The sequence below is a fragment of the Sinocyclocheilus anshuiensis genome, unplaced genomic scaffold, assembly GCF_001515605.1.
Source record: "Sinocyclocheilus anshuiensis isolate Anshui unplaced genomic scaffold, SAMN03320099.WGS_v1.1 scaffold292, whole genome shotgun sequence".
NCBI classification, from domain to species: Eukaryota; Metazoa; Chordata; class Actinopteri; order Cypriniformes; family Cyprinidae; genus Sinocyclocheilus; species Sinocyclocheilus anshuiensis.
The window spans coordinates 1,925,362-1,942,985 of record NW_015555757.1 but is presented as its reverse complement, the minus strand read 5'-3'; the positions used below and the strand labels follow the sequence as shown (position 1 = coordinate 1,942,985).

General features: G+C 37.7%; 1 protein-coding gene across 1 annotated transcript in view; it reads right to left on the bottom strand.

Annotated features, from left to right (window-relative positions):
• LOC107673867 (zinc finger MIZ domain-containing protein 1-like) overlaps positions 1-6,137 on the bottom strand; it is a 182,406-nt gene extending 176,269 nt beyond the window's left edge. The window contains exon 1 of the mRNA XM_016467675.1: positions 5,904-6,137. The gene's annotated coding sequence lies outside the window, so the exon portion shown is untranslated. The remainder of the gene's footprint in view (positions 1-5,903) is intronic.
• Between the last annotated feature and the right edge of the window lie 11,487 nt (positions 6,138-17,624).

Sequence of the window (17,624 nt, the reverse complement as noted above, 5' to 3'; positions counted from 1 at the left end):
ATATATATATATATATATATATATATATATATATTAAATCGCTTTTGTACAACAAGTTACATCAGTCTAATATTTTCAACGACTTGAAACTGAGCCCTGACTTTGAGTCTATAGAATCAGTGTGCTTAACAACACAGATATTTGTTTCTCAAAGAGAGATGGATCTCTTTAAACACGGGAAGCCGGGTGTGAGTAACAAACAAAATCTGAGTTCATTTTGAGCAGCAATTAATTAGTCAAATAACAATCACCTGGTCGTGCTACACAGGACAAACAGAAGAGATGAAGTTCGACGATTACATATCTAATTAAATCAAAAACAATATAATCATATATAAAGGAGAAAAAAAAAAGAAAGAAGAAAATTGCATAAACTTAAATATATAAATCAGACTCCACAAATCAAATGTACATAGTATACATTTCTTTAAAAAAAATAATAATACTTCAAAACAAGATCAACAATATAATATTTCCAGATCTGAATACTTATATAATATATATATATATATATATATATATATATATATTAAATCGCTTTTGTACAACAAGTTACATCAGTCTAATATTTTCAACGACTTGAAACTGAGCCCTGACTTTGAGTCTATAGAATCAGTGTGCTTAACAACACAGATATTTGTTTCTCAAAGAGAGATGGATCTCTTTAAACACGGGAAGCCGTGGCCTAATGGTTAGAGAGTCGGACTCATAACCCAAAGGTTGTGGGTTCGAGTCTCGTACCAGCAGGGATTGTAGGTGGGGGGAGTGAATGTACAGCGCTCTCTTCCCACCTTCAATACCACGACTGAGGTGCCCTTGAGCAAGGCACCGATAAATGGCTGCCCACTGCTCCAGGTGTGTGTTCACGGTGTGTGTGTGTGTGCACTTTGGATGGGATAAATGCAGAGCACTAATTCCGAGTATGGGTCACCATACTCACTCACTCACTTTAAAGCCGGGCTCACACTGTGCGATTTTTAATAGTCCTTTGCGATTAGTTGTCATAATGTCAGACTGTACGACAGTCAAGACGTGACAAAAACGGACTTACACAAGAAGACTTGTCCGGAGTTTTACGTCATCAATCCGTGACCCGCGTTCTCTCGCTATAATGGTAGCTAGAAAACAAAAGCAATATATAGGGTTAGTTTTGTTAATTACATGCCTTGATAATAAAAACCGGAAACCGGAGCAAGTCATGGCTGGGCAAAAGAGGACTTTATGGACTTCCAGTTCTACAGCGCGAACTTGAGGTAATTTTGTTATTCGAGTTTAAACATCCTGCCCCTTAATAATACGTTTTTCTTCTTTTTGTACTGTCCACCTGTCTCATTTTGACATTTTTACTGAGGTGTTTGAAGTTGTCGCGCTAATTGCGTTATCAGGTTCAGCGCTCCTATTGGTTCTTGGTTTGACGGTCGTCGTAGGAGAAGTCACACTGCAGGAAAGTGTCTGAAATCTTCTGAAACTGCCAGAATTTAATCGGAGGAAAAAGTTTATCGCAACGGCCATTAATCGGCTGTCGGTGAACATGTCAAACCAGCGATCAAAGACAACAGATTTTAGGATTATAGGAATCTTTTAGGATTTCCAAACTTTGTCTCAGACAACCAAATCGTGGCCAAAATCGCACAGTGTGAGCCGGGCTTAAGAGAGTAGCAGGACTTAACAGTTTAGCATGGAGAACATGGCTCACTAAATGTATACTAATTTGCCTCAGTCAAAAGAAAACAGGTTGAGGACAATATGTTTGTTTTGCTTAAGCTGGATTTGCACGGCACACAGCGGCAATCAGACTTCAAAGCGCTGTGAGCTTTTATTGGCACCGAAAAATGAAGGTAATTGCTTGTGATCATGCAAAATTGTCAGTGTGGTGGGGACATTTTGTGCTATAGTGCCAAATATCAAGCCCTCGCATTGGAAAGAGTAGCTGGGTGTCATTTTTGATTCAAAGTACTTGCTCTCGCTGACAGAAACTGGATACAGGCATTGTGACATCTTCTGCGTTCATTTTTCAAAGAGCGTCAAATCAAACATGCATGAGCCCATGACAGTGTGGGCCTGAAAGTCCCTATCTGAGGGATAAAGCACTTAGAATGGCACCAGCTAGCTAATGCTTTGCACATTGCATCCCAGTGCATCCTTGGTCACATTGTCAGCTCAAGAGTCGGAGGCAGCCTTCAACAAGCTTTCAACTTATGCAGCCTGGAAGCAGATTCGGTCCCACGCCACGCTCTTTGCAGATGCATGTAATTAAAATCAAAAGTCCCTCTCCCGCTGCCTTTGCAGAGGTCATGAACCGCAAGATGAAACAGAGCAATGTACCCATAAGTCTGCAAGGAAATCACAAGTCATGCACTCCTATTGTCTGAATAATATGTGGTTCGGAGGCTATACTTCATGTTAACGCATTAACCCCAATCACCACAGAAACGAAAGTGCACGCACAAGTCAAGCAGGCGGTTATGCAAACGTAATGTGAACCGTTAAAAAAGGCCATCAGCGTATTAAGTCTAATAAATGATCCACAGTGCAGCATGTGGACTCAAACAAAGCCTAACTCGGGTTCAAGAGTGGGCGTGTGCGGGTGGTGGCTAGACGACTGTTCGCTTTGATGAATGAACGTGGGCCAACTATTTCACAATTTCACCACAACAGTGTGCTAACAGTTAAATGTAAACCTGTCAAAGCACTGATTAGTATTTTCAGCTGGTAAAAAAACATATTGTGTCTTATTCTGGCAATAGGAAGAAGAGGAAACGATGCAGTAATGCAATGCAGTATGTAACACCATTAATGAAGAGTACCAAAGTCATTTTAACCTAATTTTGCACTCAAATAAACAAAGACTCAATTTTTCACGTTTCTAAACCTAAACAAACTTTTGTTCTGTGATAAATTTGAATTAGTTGTATAGAAGTGGGTGAAACAAATATGTTATGGTACAATGAAACATGTTGGAAGACATATAGGAACTCATTGGTCTTTTTAAAGTTCTAAAAATGCCTGACGTTTCTTATTTCTTTGAATGTTTTTCTTCACTCATTTGGGACCTCAAAAAATCCTAAAGGCAAAGGTTTTGCACCACTCCACATTTGATTATTTCATGCTGAAATAATTATGCTGGGGCTAAAAATAAAAAAAAAAAGTTCACAAGTCCACAATACTTGGTGTATCACAACTCATAAAGAGAACCCTTTATGTATGGCATTGTGACCCAAGTATCATGATAATATTCTATAGCGGAATCACTCACGATTCCCACCCTTAAATCGCCCAGTGAATTAGGCAAGCTTTTGTCACACATGCCAAGAATTTGAATGTGAAAAGAGATCATCTAGACTACGCTCCTAAACTGGACAACCTTGAACACATTTGTTAGGCTAGACACAATAGAGACAAAAATGTGCATAAATAGGCAGTGATGTGAGCAATAATGACTAATAACCCTGTTACTGAATAATTTGCGTGTAAAATCTGATAAATTTCAACAATGTTAATTCGTTTAAATGACAACTGATGATTCTCTCTATTTTGGCATGTTAAAATCAACTTTTCAACGACCTTATGGAAGTTTAATCCCACATTAAGCTCAGTTAAGTCCTGTGCAATACCTCTTTAGTCCTGTTGACAGAATGACTTGAGCTCTACCTGTGTCTTACATGACTATGGCTAAAGCCTCTGCCCTTGGTAATGATGATCCTCAACCTGGGGCCCCATCTGAAGGAGGGAGGAAAATAAACTCCTCTCCTAGACGCATTCTCCATTCCTGACTCATACAAGTTAAGCCACTCATAGAAGGGGACATCACACTGGTGGGTAAATCTGCGGTGTTTTAAAATACACCCTCAGCAGACTCACCAAATGAGACTCCAGTCTTATGCGTGGGTTCATTTTTAAACATTTGCTAACAATAATTGGCCTTAACAACACACCTCCTCCAATAATGTTACCATGAACCAACACCACAATTCTTAATGAGTGAGCCGAGAGGACAGTACTTTCACCTTTGTTCCAGGAGCAATCCACCCTGAAGTAAGGGGGAAGTTTTTAACATTATCAGTACTCACACAGCCATGTAAATATTGACTGTGATTGTACAGTACTGGAGAGGTGACCAAGCAATTGTCATCAAATGACAACGTTGACTGAATAATCACACTGAAAAACAATAAGTTTCTGTTTTAAACAAGCATGCCCACCAAAGAGAAACTCTACTGTTAGAACTTAGTTTTGAGGAAACAAAACCTATTTTCATGAAAACAATGACAATTTACTGTAAACTCAAATTATTGCTAAAAAGAACTTTGGCTACCTTTATAGGCTTCTTGTAGTATTATTGGCAATAGAGTCTCCTACAATGATTAAACATCAATCATTTCCAAATCAAAAGCAATAACATGACACTGCGTAAAGCATTGGCCAGGTGTGATCAAAAAACATCAATAAATCACTTCATTCAACATCATGTAGGAAAATACAATCTTATTAACCAAAGCTGAAAGTTGTAGAATTACAAACTGTAAGAAACTCTTGAATCAACTGTTAACTTACTAAGCAATAAAATAATAATAATAATAAATAAATTAACAAAAGAATACTTGGTGGACACTTGGTATTTGTGAACTGTGTTGTATCTTGCAACCAGTGTTGGGTAGATTACTTCTTAATGTAATTTAGTACCTATTACAAATTTTATGACTAAAATGTAGTAAAAATCAGTTCACTTCTGGATTTTAATTTTAAAAAAATACAAACAAAAGCAACAAGAAACCTACTTCTTTAACATCTGCTTCATCATCTTATTTCTATATTACATGTCTTGGTGAACATTGAATAACAAATAAGTGTATCAAGTGCAAATTAAGTTTCCTTAGATTAAACAGTAAAATAAACTAGTAAACTAAAACTAGTATGTAAACTAATATTTTGAAAACAATAACTGCATAACATAACAATGTGTATCTGCTTAAATTTATTTTTGCATGTTTGGTGCATGTTTTCCAGCTACAGGGGCACAATCAGTCAATTACAAATTTATTAAACATTCATTTATTGCCGTTTCCTGGTATTTAATGTCACCCATATGCACTCATGCAATCCAAGTCAACTGACATCTAATGAAGTATATGTAAAAATGTAATGGTTTCTAATTACAAACACTCGATTTGTATAATCTTATTATGCAGATCAGTCTTATTATGCAGATCAGAGTCAGTTGGTACCCAACACTGCTTGCGTCCTCAAAGTCTGCTCCAATGTTACGTTCAAACATTCAAGCATTCACGGATTCCAAGATTCGAACTAGATGTTCAAATGTATCAGCGGTTACAACGTATCATCGTGCTTCCGAACGCGGCTGTCCTGTTACTAGAGCACAGCATGAAACATCACATTTCAGCACATGGTTGAAAGCCTTGTTTCCTATTACTTATCAAGCAGCCACAATATAATTTCACCTAATCAAAAAGACCCGGCGAATTTAAATCGCATTCATGCTACCAAGCCACCCAAACGTGCCCATCTAAACGTGCCAACCAACCGTCCACCGCAAGACAGTGCCCTCTTCATCTGAACAATGCAACACACCAGAACGATACGCTGAACGGTATGTAAACGGTGGGCTTCTCCGGCTCAGCCAAATTCCGCGTTCCTCTGAACGCCACTGTCCAGGAAAAATTGCTCAATAGTGTTTTGCTTCGAAAACACAAAGCCGTATCGCCAACGTTTCAGTAAGTGCAATTGTTTCCTCCGTAGAAATACATGTGTACACATCTTAGCGATACTTTAAGTGACTCTATTGTTAGCTGAGGTTGGAGCTAGCGCGGAGGCTACGGATTAATTTCAATGCAATGCAAGCGAGCGAGGTATGAAAATGATAGGAAAACACAAACACAACTTACATTCAGGTCCAATCACAGCACGGCGCCGAAAATCTCCTGGATTTGAAGTTGCGATCTGTTTTCTCCCCTCACACTTCACAAACACTGGGAGAAAAGCGCACGGCGTTTCGTTAGCGTGACTGTCTGAATCAACTAACGTAGTGCACGGCAAGTTGAAGTGTCAAATTACACGGGCTATTCTATTACCACAGAGCCATGCTTGCTGGTTGCTGACAAAATGTGTCCCAGAGTCGCGTAAAGCGCTCGCGCCTTTGGAAGACACCAGGCGGCGCGCGCAGATCAACGGACTGGATTTACACGCGAGTGCCAGTTGTTTGCTATTTGAATATACAGTATGTCGTTTGGCTTTATTTTATTGTAATCAAACCACGGAGACCACAATGCCTTTCCAGGATACTGATGAATACTTAGTATGACTAAAGATATAACGTTATCAAAACAATATCATATGACAGCCAAAGTGCAATTATTGTTATAATGTAATATTTATGAAGGCAAAGGGGCTTTTGCACTTAGTCTTACTAATATGTTAGTATTTTAAGTAAATAAGAATTGCAACAAAATGTGACCATTCTTTTCAAGCTCTAATTATGAGTAAACATCATTTACACAATTATATACATAAATAAAGACCCATTTTGTGTGAAAATTAAGCATTAAGTTTACATTTATGCATTTAGCAGACACTTGTATGTCGAGTTTTATGTTTTTTTCTCATACTCTTGTTTTTATCATTTTTTCCGTTTCTAAAACAAAAAAAATGTATTTTTGAATATATTATAAGTATCCTATATAATAATATTATAATACGCATATAATAACAATAACAATAATGCGTTATACAAATCCATATTTTTCTATTTCAGTTATAAATCTAAACTGTTAGACGTTATCTGATAGAAATCTCCTCCCCAAACACAAACAAACGTGCGTCCATGTGAGTCCTTCTACTTCCCGCGGATGAAAGGAACAGCTCGTTCCGTATTTTGCGATTCGCCGATGGAAAGCTCTGAATAACAAAGACATGTTTGAGAGCAGCAGCGCCAGGCTTGGCTGAGTGGTGACGTTAAGGAACAATGACTCTTCCAACAGTGCCGAGACACAGCGCGCATCTACTGCCTCCTCTCCTCAGCCAATGCTGCACGACTCTACTGACCGGAGTGGGAGGAGGCCGCCGCCGCCGCGCGAGCGTCTAGTAGTGCATCTGATAGAATCAGTCACTGCACACGCTGCGCTGCCTCACACCACCACAACAAAATTCCAGCATGTTCCTATGACTTCTGTCCTAAAATATGGAGACATGCAAATGCTCTGCCTGGGATTTTACAGCTTGTCATTTTTTTTCTCTCCTGACAGGAGCAAAGCAAATCGACAAGCGGTAGCTATTATTGTTTTTAATATAGGCAGATTTAGAGTGCTGTAACACACTTCTATACAGTATTCCCATTTGTCTGCTACTAATTAAAGCGGTTTATAAAATTGCAATGAAACTGTGTAAATTAGTGTCAAAAGAATGATGTTGATACAATCCACATCGCTGTTTACAACAATAATAGAAAACACTTGTTCAAAAAAAAATGTTGTACTTACTTGAAATACTAATTCAAAATAATTATGACATCCCCCATCACCACCACCCCTATTTCACTTTAAACATTTTAATTCAATATGGTAAAGAATAATTTTAATTGAAAGCAAACATTGAAAGACTTAAACATAATCTGTGTATGCCACATTTTGTGCAAATCTAGTTTTTATAAACATGTAGATTACAAGTTGTGTGAATGTTTCAAACCGAATTAAGAGAAACTGCTGATTTAGATAATCCCACTTCTGTCACCCATTTAGTGTTATTTTAGTATAATTGAGATACTAAAAAAGTTTTAATTCATATTTTTAATCGGGTTTTAGTTTTTGTTTTCATTTTAATTGTAATCAAAGTTTCTGTAATTTTGTTGTTTTTGTCATTTTTTATATTTTTAATATATGTTTACAGTTTATTTTTTTAGTTTCAGTTTTAGTTACTGCAGTAAGTTAAACTAAATTAGTTTAGTAACGTTTATTAATAATTTATTTTTATTCGTTAATTTATTTTATTTCAAGTAACAATTTATTATGGTTTTAGTTTTAGTTTCAGTTAACTATAATAATCCTGCATCCACTAACATGATCACAATATAATTATAAATCAGATGTGAAAAATTACCATTTTTCCCCCTTTTAGTCTAAGTCTATATAAATCAACTGTCATCTCAGGAAGATGGTGGTCATGTATGACAGTGATTTAACGCCTATAGCTCATGTATAATTGGTTAAACCGAAGGTGCGACAATTGACACTCCCTGACAATTCTCAGAACCCATTGTTTTGATTATAGGAACACTGTGACATATTTATCAATAGGGCATTATATTTATTTTTTCCTGCCATCTGTCAATTATTTCCCAGTAATCTTTGACCAGTGCTTTCAGATAAAGTGTTTGGAAGTGTCTTTTGACATCCTTAGCATCTCCACCGCACCGCTGCTGACATTAATGCATGGGGCCCATTCTCTGAGCACTTTGTCTCAAGGACACATGCTTTTGTACAGTTATCTAAGTTGGCAGGGCAGGGATAAATCTAGCAGATGACATCATCGGTCACAAGCAGTCATTCATATTTATTTCTGTCCTTTTCTTAGAAGGAGAGTTCACGATCTGCCAAATTACAATTTAAGTGCTGCAGTCAATGTCAAAGCACCCTTTTTCTCACATTCAGATATTCTCCATTAGTTTTCCAAATGGTGTTTTAACCACACTTCCTTTTCGATCCTCATTGGCTAGCTTGAATGTCTTTTTGTTGACATTACTCATTTCTTAAGGTCTCGAAGGCACTTTATCAAGGCCTGACTTTCAAAGTGATTTAACAGATGCTGTTTGAATTTGTCGATAGGATGACTGGTGCCTCAGATGGCTTTTGCAAAGATGGATATCCCTGTGTAACATCAGTATCAAAGCACGGCGTTAGTAATGCTGAGTACCTCAGTGTCTATTGTGATATACCTTTTAAGCTGCTTGTAATATGCTGTGTTCTGGGCCATTAATCATGTTTTTGTGAAGTCCTTCAAAGATGCCACGGTTCATGCGAACAAAATCACGAGCAGTCAATGAACAGCACACTTCAGTTCAAAGCTGGTTGTTGTAAGGGTTCTTAGTGTTCGTGGATAAGCCCTCAACTACATTCTGAGACAATATGACCAGATGGCTGCCAAGAAGATGGATGGACTTTAGGTGGAGTGACTTCAGCTTGACTGAACCTCGGTATAATTTCATACACACACAGATGAAAGAAATCAAGATAGAATTTATAAGGTCTGAGAACATTTTGGGCAGGTGTGCAAAAGCTCATAACTGAAAAACAGCTCCATTTCAAGCCATGAGTGTGAATTTGAACTGAATTGGTCACATCCCACAGGAAGTTGAACTGGAATGACAGGAAGAGGAATTTACATAATGCATTTTGGATGCATTTTATATTTATATTGAATTATTTAAATACTGTACTGTTATGTAGGTGTTTACTGTAATGTCAGTATTTTATATTTATATTTAAGTATACATTTATATAAATATACATTTATTATACGTTTATTATATAATAAATGTATACAAATAAATAAATATAAAATAAATTCTAAATAAATAATGTACAAAATATAAAATATAAAATACATCAATATTTAAATACATTTAAACAAAATAAATAGTGTCTATAAATATCAAATATAAAATGTATCAACAAATTAAATTGAGCTAATTTTCATGCAATATCTCTGTATCTTTAGATGTACAAACTTTCATGTGTTTTTTTTTTTTTTTTAAGTTTTACCAAAACTTTCAAACAAGGCTCAGTCAACATTCAAAAGCTAACATTCAAAGTTTGTCAAATAATTAAATGAAATCAAAATATTTAATTTCTACTTGCTTACAATGACATTGGAATTTAAAAAGCAAGCTCAATTCAATTGTGGTCTGGCAGGTGTCAATATGATTACATTAATTACTACTTCCCTCTCAGATGAAAAGCCAAATGAAAGGACACACAAACAAAAAACTAGACAATTTGGACATGTATCCCCATTTTGCTGCACTTTTCGACCCGAGCTGATGTGAGCCGGAGCGCCACAGCTCAGCTAATTCCCTGACAATCACAGGGGAAATGATTGATGCTGCTGGGACTTCATAGCTACATGATGGAAGGAGAGTTTCAGTTCTGCTGACATAAGCTTTCACACACAGACTGAGCGTTCACAGATTATTTACAGCTCCTTTACACAACACTCTATCGCCCTCACAGACCTCCTTAGAGGAAACACAAGCGACTGTGCCAAAGCACCATTAACTGGGTAGGTGTAAAGGATATTACAGAAGTGTAAAACAGACAAAGAGCGGAAATGCAGATCAAGGGCATATAAATGCGGAGACGTTACCGCAGCACACAAAGATCAGCCCACACGGAGAAAGGCAGAGGTGCACAACGTATTTGACAACAAGACACAAGAGAAATCTGTTTAAGTACACTATTGATGCCCTTTAGAGTACAGCCACTGAGAGGAGAGGCAGGAGAGGGAGAAAAAGAGGGGGAGGGGGGGTAAAACAGATGCATCTGGTTCTCTGTTTGCAGGAGTGGAGGAGGAACTCATTCTGAGACTCTCTCTCCCCCTTTTATTTCTCAGAAAAATGTGAGCCATGGTGGATAAAGCAGACTGCCTATACCCCATGCTGACTGGCCCGACTGGCTTTGGAGAGGGTAGAGGCAATCAATGTGAGCTCACAATAGAGCGAGAGCATTCAGAGAGCTAACTGCTCCCTCAGGCCATGTAGGAAGGAGGAGAAAGAGGATTGAGAGGAGAGGTAGGGGATGGACATAAAGACTAAGTTAAGGTTTATTTGGAGCTTAATGAAGAGCCAATGCAGGACGCGGTTTATTTTCCCCTCTTCTATGAAAAAAGATGTACGATGTTTGGACAGGACAGGCCCTTGGTTCGATCGGTGGAATGCGCATGGTATATTATACCTTGAGAGTTTACAGCCGCACACGATGTTAATTTTTAATTTAGCCAGTTTATAATAGACATGACTGTGTGTTTGAATTGCAAATCCACAAAAAATGAATTTATGCCACTCCCTAGAGGCTAATTTTAGCATTTGAACTTGGAACAGCAGACGAGCAGCAGAGAGAGTTAAGTTCACTGTCGTATTCCGTTTGATTGTTAATTATCCCCATTAGATGACATGAGGCAAGTTGCTCGAGAATCAACTTACTCAGTGGCTCTATGAGATGGCCAAATTCCCTCTTGATTCAATGCCTGCTGACTGCGTTTATTCTGGAAAATTCATGCAACCAGCACTAGATTTGCCCAGCCTCGCTCCGCTGACCTCCAAACAAAAATAAAAACAAATAAAACTTCAATGTCTGTTCAAACTGCACAGTTAAGGAACATCATTGCTCACCTTTAACAGAAGATGTTTTCTGTTCTTTGAGATGGCAATAATCAAATGATACTGTTGGCGAACTAAACAATTTTACATTGATCCACATAACCTTTTTAAGTCTATTGATTGTTGGATCTTAAATCAGACATTCTCTCATCTCTCAGATACACCACATCTATGAGCAGCTTTTTAATATCGAAAGCTTTTCTTACAACCTTTGACATTCACTTCAAATCTGTTTGGAGTCAGTTTCAGTTTAAAATTATAATATTTTTATTCAGTACATCAGAAGATAACATGCACACATTTTACCATAGTTGATGTGTGTTTGTTATTGTCGGCAAATGAGGAAAATACAGTCCGATTTTTGGATTACAGAATGTTGAACAAACAACAGAGAAGTGAAAGTATAAAAGGGAGTTAGTGTTTAATTATGTTCTTTGCATGTTGCATAAACACAGCATCACTTACATCATATGATCACGAAATGATGATCACAAGTGCATGAGGATTTTCATTTGCTGTGTAAAACGCAGTCCAGACTGCATTGCGGGAAAATAAGCCTCCTTCTCAGGAAATAAATGAAGGCCTTGTCTGAGAATGACCAGCATTTTCTCAGAGCCTTTAGATGTGTATCGCATTACTGGAGAACTGGCATGAGCAGACAGGTTGAGACTGAGAAATACCTTCCTGTACATGACATCATGTAGAGAACTTCAGAAGGCAAGAGCTTTAGTTTAAGCATGCAGTGTCTGTATTTGTGATTCATAAGGGAAATGAGAGGAGGGCCCACGGCTATGTATACATGCTACTTTGATTTTGGATTTCCATCTCTCTATCTCTCTGTGGTCACTGAGGCAGGGTGACACCGCTCTCTGTTTGGCTGGATGAAAATGTTTGATGCAATAGATCTCTCTTGCTGTTTTATTCTCTTTTCTTAAACATTTGAATAAAATGGCAATGAATATTTGAATCAATTGAATGTGTAGGAGAACTGCGATACTTTCAAAGAACTGCTAAGCTGTTACAAAGTGTCTTTTTTTCTTTCTTTCGTCATATTATATCTTGCCCAGGACACCAAGTGTGCCAATAGTGACACTGCTGCACCCTCAAAAAAAGGTGCATGATGTCCCTCATCAAAATAAATAGCAGGATTGTACAAAATGTGCATTTGAAGAATTGGCTTCCTTTCAAGTCATGTGTGTGTATTTTAATTGATTTAGCCACACCCCCATGCAGGAATTTGAATTGGAACGACAGGTTGAAGAATTTACTGCATTGTAATTCAAACAATACATTGATGGCAAGGTTAAGTGCTTTTAAACATTTTTCAAAACTTTTTTTTTTCTCAAGCCAGCATTCAAAATTTGTCTTGACAAGCTTTGTCTTTCTAGTTAAAAATTACAGTTATTTGAATTTCTTTGAATTTCAATTCAGTTTAATTTTACTTCTTTACATTGAAATTAAAATTCTGCTTTTCCACTGCTACCTTGATTCAGATTCAGGAGTTTTAATTCAATTCTGAATGGCACACAATCAAACATAAATCTGACTTTTGAATACTTTGAAAGCCTTAATAACTACAGACAAGTTCAAATAACATTAATATAACATGATAAAACGAAAGGAATAACCTTCAGACGGAAGTCCCGGACTGGGTCTTGTGAGTCCAGGCATGTTTCACAAGCACAACAAGTGGGCGCTTCAATTGGGCAATTAGAAGACGAGTGGCATGAAAACATGCTAATGAAGTTAATCCTTCAAAGGAGTGATGGCTCTCAGTTACTGATGACAGGGATGCTAATGCCTCCCACTGACTAGGTTGGGGAGAGGAGTTGCACAAAAGACTGTTCTGCAGTCTTCGAGATTGTGTCATTGTGTGGGCTGAAATTAACTTGCACTCAATTCCCACTGAGGGTGGTCTTCCCTCCGTATGCGGCTCGACATGAAAAAGGGAACTGCCTAACGGATCCCACGCAAGCCGTAATAGATAAGTTGTGTAAGGCGCAAGAGATATGCCATGGTTTAAATATATTAGCGGCGTACCATTGTTTCATTTTTATTTTCTCCTAAAGAACACGTCTGGGTGCTAATTCATTCGTTATGACTGACCTGAAAATTCTAGGATGAGTCATTATATCATCACATACTCTTAAGTGTTATTCCTAAAGCACTAGTTAACTGGCCAAATGGCACAGCAGTGGCTTTTGATTGCTTTATAGAGTATCTGTGACTCTGTCTGTAGCTAAACACCATGATTCCACTCTATGTGGCGGCTACACATTGATTAAACTGTTTGCTCATACATGTAAATGAAATGATTACGCCTCACGTGCAGTTTAAATTTAATAATGTTATCATTAATAGTTAGAGCTTGCATCTAATGCTGAGTCAATGGTGCTGAGAGCTTGCCATTCTCATTAAGTCCATCCTAATTAACATTTTCTTGTAACCATTACATGTTCTCCGAACAGTTTAACCCCTTCAGTCTTTAAATCTGCCTCCAGGGCAATGCCATTTGGATTGTGCCATTGATACTACAGAAAAGACTGACATCTGCTGGCTAAGTGTCAGTAATATAAGCAGGTTGAGGTTAGAAGAGAAACACTGCTGTTAGTTATAGATTATGGTTGTGATATTCAGTTGATGTTCAGTGTTTTTAAAGGAAGGTCATGTACCTGGAGAAAGCTACCCGTTAACATTCCCATTCATCTTTATGGTAGCTGTTTGGCTGGTGCAGGACCTGGAGGTGGAAGTACACAATTGGAAATCTGTCATCTTTGCTCATGGGACCACAGAAGTGTTTGAGCCAATAACCTGAACCATAGATGACATGTGACTTATCACTCTGAATTACAATTATGTCACTGACGCAGAGTGGCTGATGGAAGCACAAAAACGTGCAGAGAATTCACTTCACTAAAACCTATCACAAAATGTAAGCAGAAGACAGTAAAACATAAGTCTATTTCACACTTTTAAGAATCCTTAAAAATGGATGGATTGGGTGCTGATAAAACATTCACTAATATATTGTGAAATATTAGCAATAAATATTTATTACAATAAATGCAATAAATACCTGCATTAAATTCGAAGAAAACATGTCACTTAATGTTTGCTTTTATCATTTAAGCACATTTGCATTTATGTGTAGGAGACAATTACAATACATCATGTTTAGAACACTTCAATTCATGTAAGCAAACCTGTGTCATGCAGGAAGCAATTTAAAGCAACTGCTTTTTGTATTACATTCCCATGACGAAAACACTATTATATTTATGGCAAGATATGTTGAATAACACCCAGAATGTAAATGATTAACTCTCTTTGCTTCTCTAGGCAACAACATTACGAATAAATAAACACTCTTTATCAAACAGTCAATAGAAAGAGCATATGTTGTATGCAACGCTCATTCCTCAGTCATCGTGGTGAATTTAAATGCGGTTCCCATCAATACTGTGATGGGAGCCACAACTGTGCAACTCTAAAAAACTTTACACAGTCTGAGCTGTCTAAATACTTTGTAACGGGAAGTTAATCATTGCAATGTCATTGGGCGCTGAAAGGAGGGGTTGCTCTCCACACTGCTGTCAACACTGCTTGGAATGTGTCACCAGGCAACAGCCGAAGCAAACAGTACAACTCACCTGGCAGTCCTAAAGTTCCAACAGGAAACCACACAGCACTCGGGAAAGCCCGCCTGCTGCACACCCATGTCTCTTTAACCAGAGATTCGTGAAGACATCTGAACCATATAACAAACACAAGCAATATCACACAAGCAAAAGTACTCAAAATGCTGAGTGCCCCAGGTAATCACAGCTATGCCGATATTTACACAGCACGATTGGAAGTGTGATCTTACTTTTAGTTTTAACAGTTCAATAAATAAGAAGTAAATACTGAATAACTTACATGTAACTAATTTTTCCAAACGATCTACCGTTGTGCTTCTTCGAGCAACAAACAGTGGCGTGTCGCGCACTTCCGTTTTTGCAGTAGCTCTGTATTTTTCTATGACATTGCTGGTTTTGAAATGAGCGGTTCATTCATAAATCATAAGATCTTACCTTCATGCTGTGGAAATGTTTTTATTTTTTTTATTGCATTGCTAAGAACATACACAATCAATGCCAGGGGTACATACAGTTGAGAGTACAAATGCAGGTTACAAAATCAGGAAAATATCGTACAAATGACACAATGAGACAGTTTTAAGGGCTTTGGAGTTGCTGGATGTAAGGAGAGTGTCCAGATAGGATTTAAGTTCTTTATGAAAAATAAAAAAGTAAGGCTTAGCACCCTGAAATTTACATTTATGTACGAAAAATTTTGCTAGAAAAATAAACAAATTTATCAAGAAATATTGGTCCTTTGCATCTTTATCAAAATTGTGCTGACCAAATAAAACATCTTTGTATAACAAAGAAAAACTTTGTGATGAAAATGTGCGTACAAAAATACAGAAATCCATCCAGAACATACTTGTATATGTGCATTCCCAGAAGAGATGAGAAATAGATTCTCTTTTGTGTTCAGCACAAGAAAGAAATTAATACAGGTTTGGTACAACATGACAGTGAGTAAATAATGACAATTTTAATTTTTGGGTGAACTGTCCTTTTAATGACAATCGGCAGCATGTTTAGTACGGTTGCTTTAAGAGCTGCACGCATCTGTTTTTCTTTTAACTGTTTACTTTCACTTTAGACATAAGTTAACTGTGTGTATATGTAAACCTTGTGTGTTTTTGAGAGTATTAGCGCAATCAGTCACTAACTAAGATAACGAAGTAATCAGGTGCTGTTTGACCAGCCTTTTAGTGTACGCACGCTTCAAGTGTATGCGTTTTGAATAAGCGCACGTCAGAACAGCACGCAAATGAAACGTTTAACCGGCAAGGTTTTAAAGCACACGCAAATAATGTACTTTTGTAATTGCGAATAAGTGCAGTGTCTCGTGAGTGTAACTCTACCGCTGAATTAACATTTGATGTGGATGTGAATGTGTTGCGCGAGTTGCAGTTGGAGCTGGAGCTGGAGCCGGAGCCGGTGTTACGGTTAAACTGGTGACCAACTTCCTGTTTCAGGTCTCCGCTCCAGATGATGGAACGACCGCAGCAGATTCGCCGATTCTGAAAGCACAAACTGATGTGATATTAAGCTGTCTAATAAACGCACAGTTGCTCATTACATGATTTTGTTATTCTTGTAAAGATTTCAAATGATTGGTGTGATCGCCCGTAGCGGCTTCAGTACGGCTTAAGTACGGAAATTAAACGAAAATGTCTGTTTGGCACGGGTTTCGAATACACGCTGAAAGACGCCGCGCCGTGAGACGCCAGTAATGAACCACTGAGCCACCGAACTGCTGCACTGGTTAAGCCCGAGCGGCAACCTCCTGCTCTCTCTCGCGAAGCCAACAAGGAAGTGACTTAAAACTGTAATTCGTCAACTGGCCGCTAGAGGCGTGGTTTGATCAGCCTGCTCCCGCCTCTTTGCCCATTTTCGATTATCCGGGAGTGACGCGCGGTGACGTAGTTAAGCCCATAGACTGTATTTTTTTATTTATTTATTTTATTTTTTTTATTGCATTGCTAAGAACATACACCATCAATGCCAGGGGTACATACAATTGAGAGTACAAATGCAGGTTACAAAATCAGGAAAATATCGTACAAATGACACAATGAGACAGTTTTAAGGGCTTTGGAGTTGCTGGATGTAAGGAGAGTGTCCAGATAGGATTTAAGTTCCTTATGAAAAATAAAAAAGTAAGGCTTAGCACCCTGAAATTTACATTTATGTTTTGCTAGATTTGCTAGAAAAATAAACAAATTTATCAAGAAATATTGGTCCTTTGCATCTTTATCAAAACCAAATAAAACAAATAAAACATCTTTGTATAACAAAGAAAAACTTTGTGATGAAAATGTGCGTACAAAAATACAGAAATCCATCCAGAACATTCTTGTATATGAGCATTCCCAGAAGAGATGAGAAATAGATTCATCTTCAGCACCACAAAAAGAACATAAAGAGTCAATATCAGGAAACATTCTTTTTAAGTAAAGCTTTACAGGATAAAAAAGATGAAGTAATTTGTAGGACACATCCTTGACCTTATTGGTTATTAAATATTTAGACGACAAAGTCCACACTTTCTTCCATGGAATGTTGATAAACTGGCCATTCCAGTAGGACACAATGTACGGGAGAGAAGCAATCTCATTCTGAAA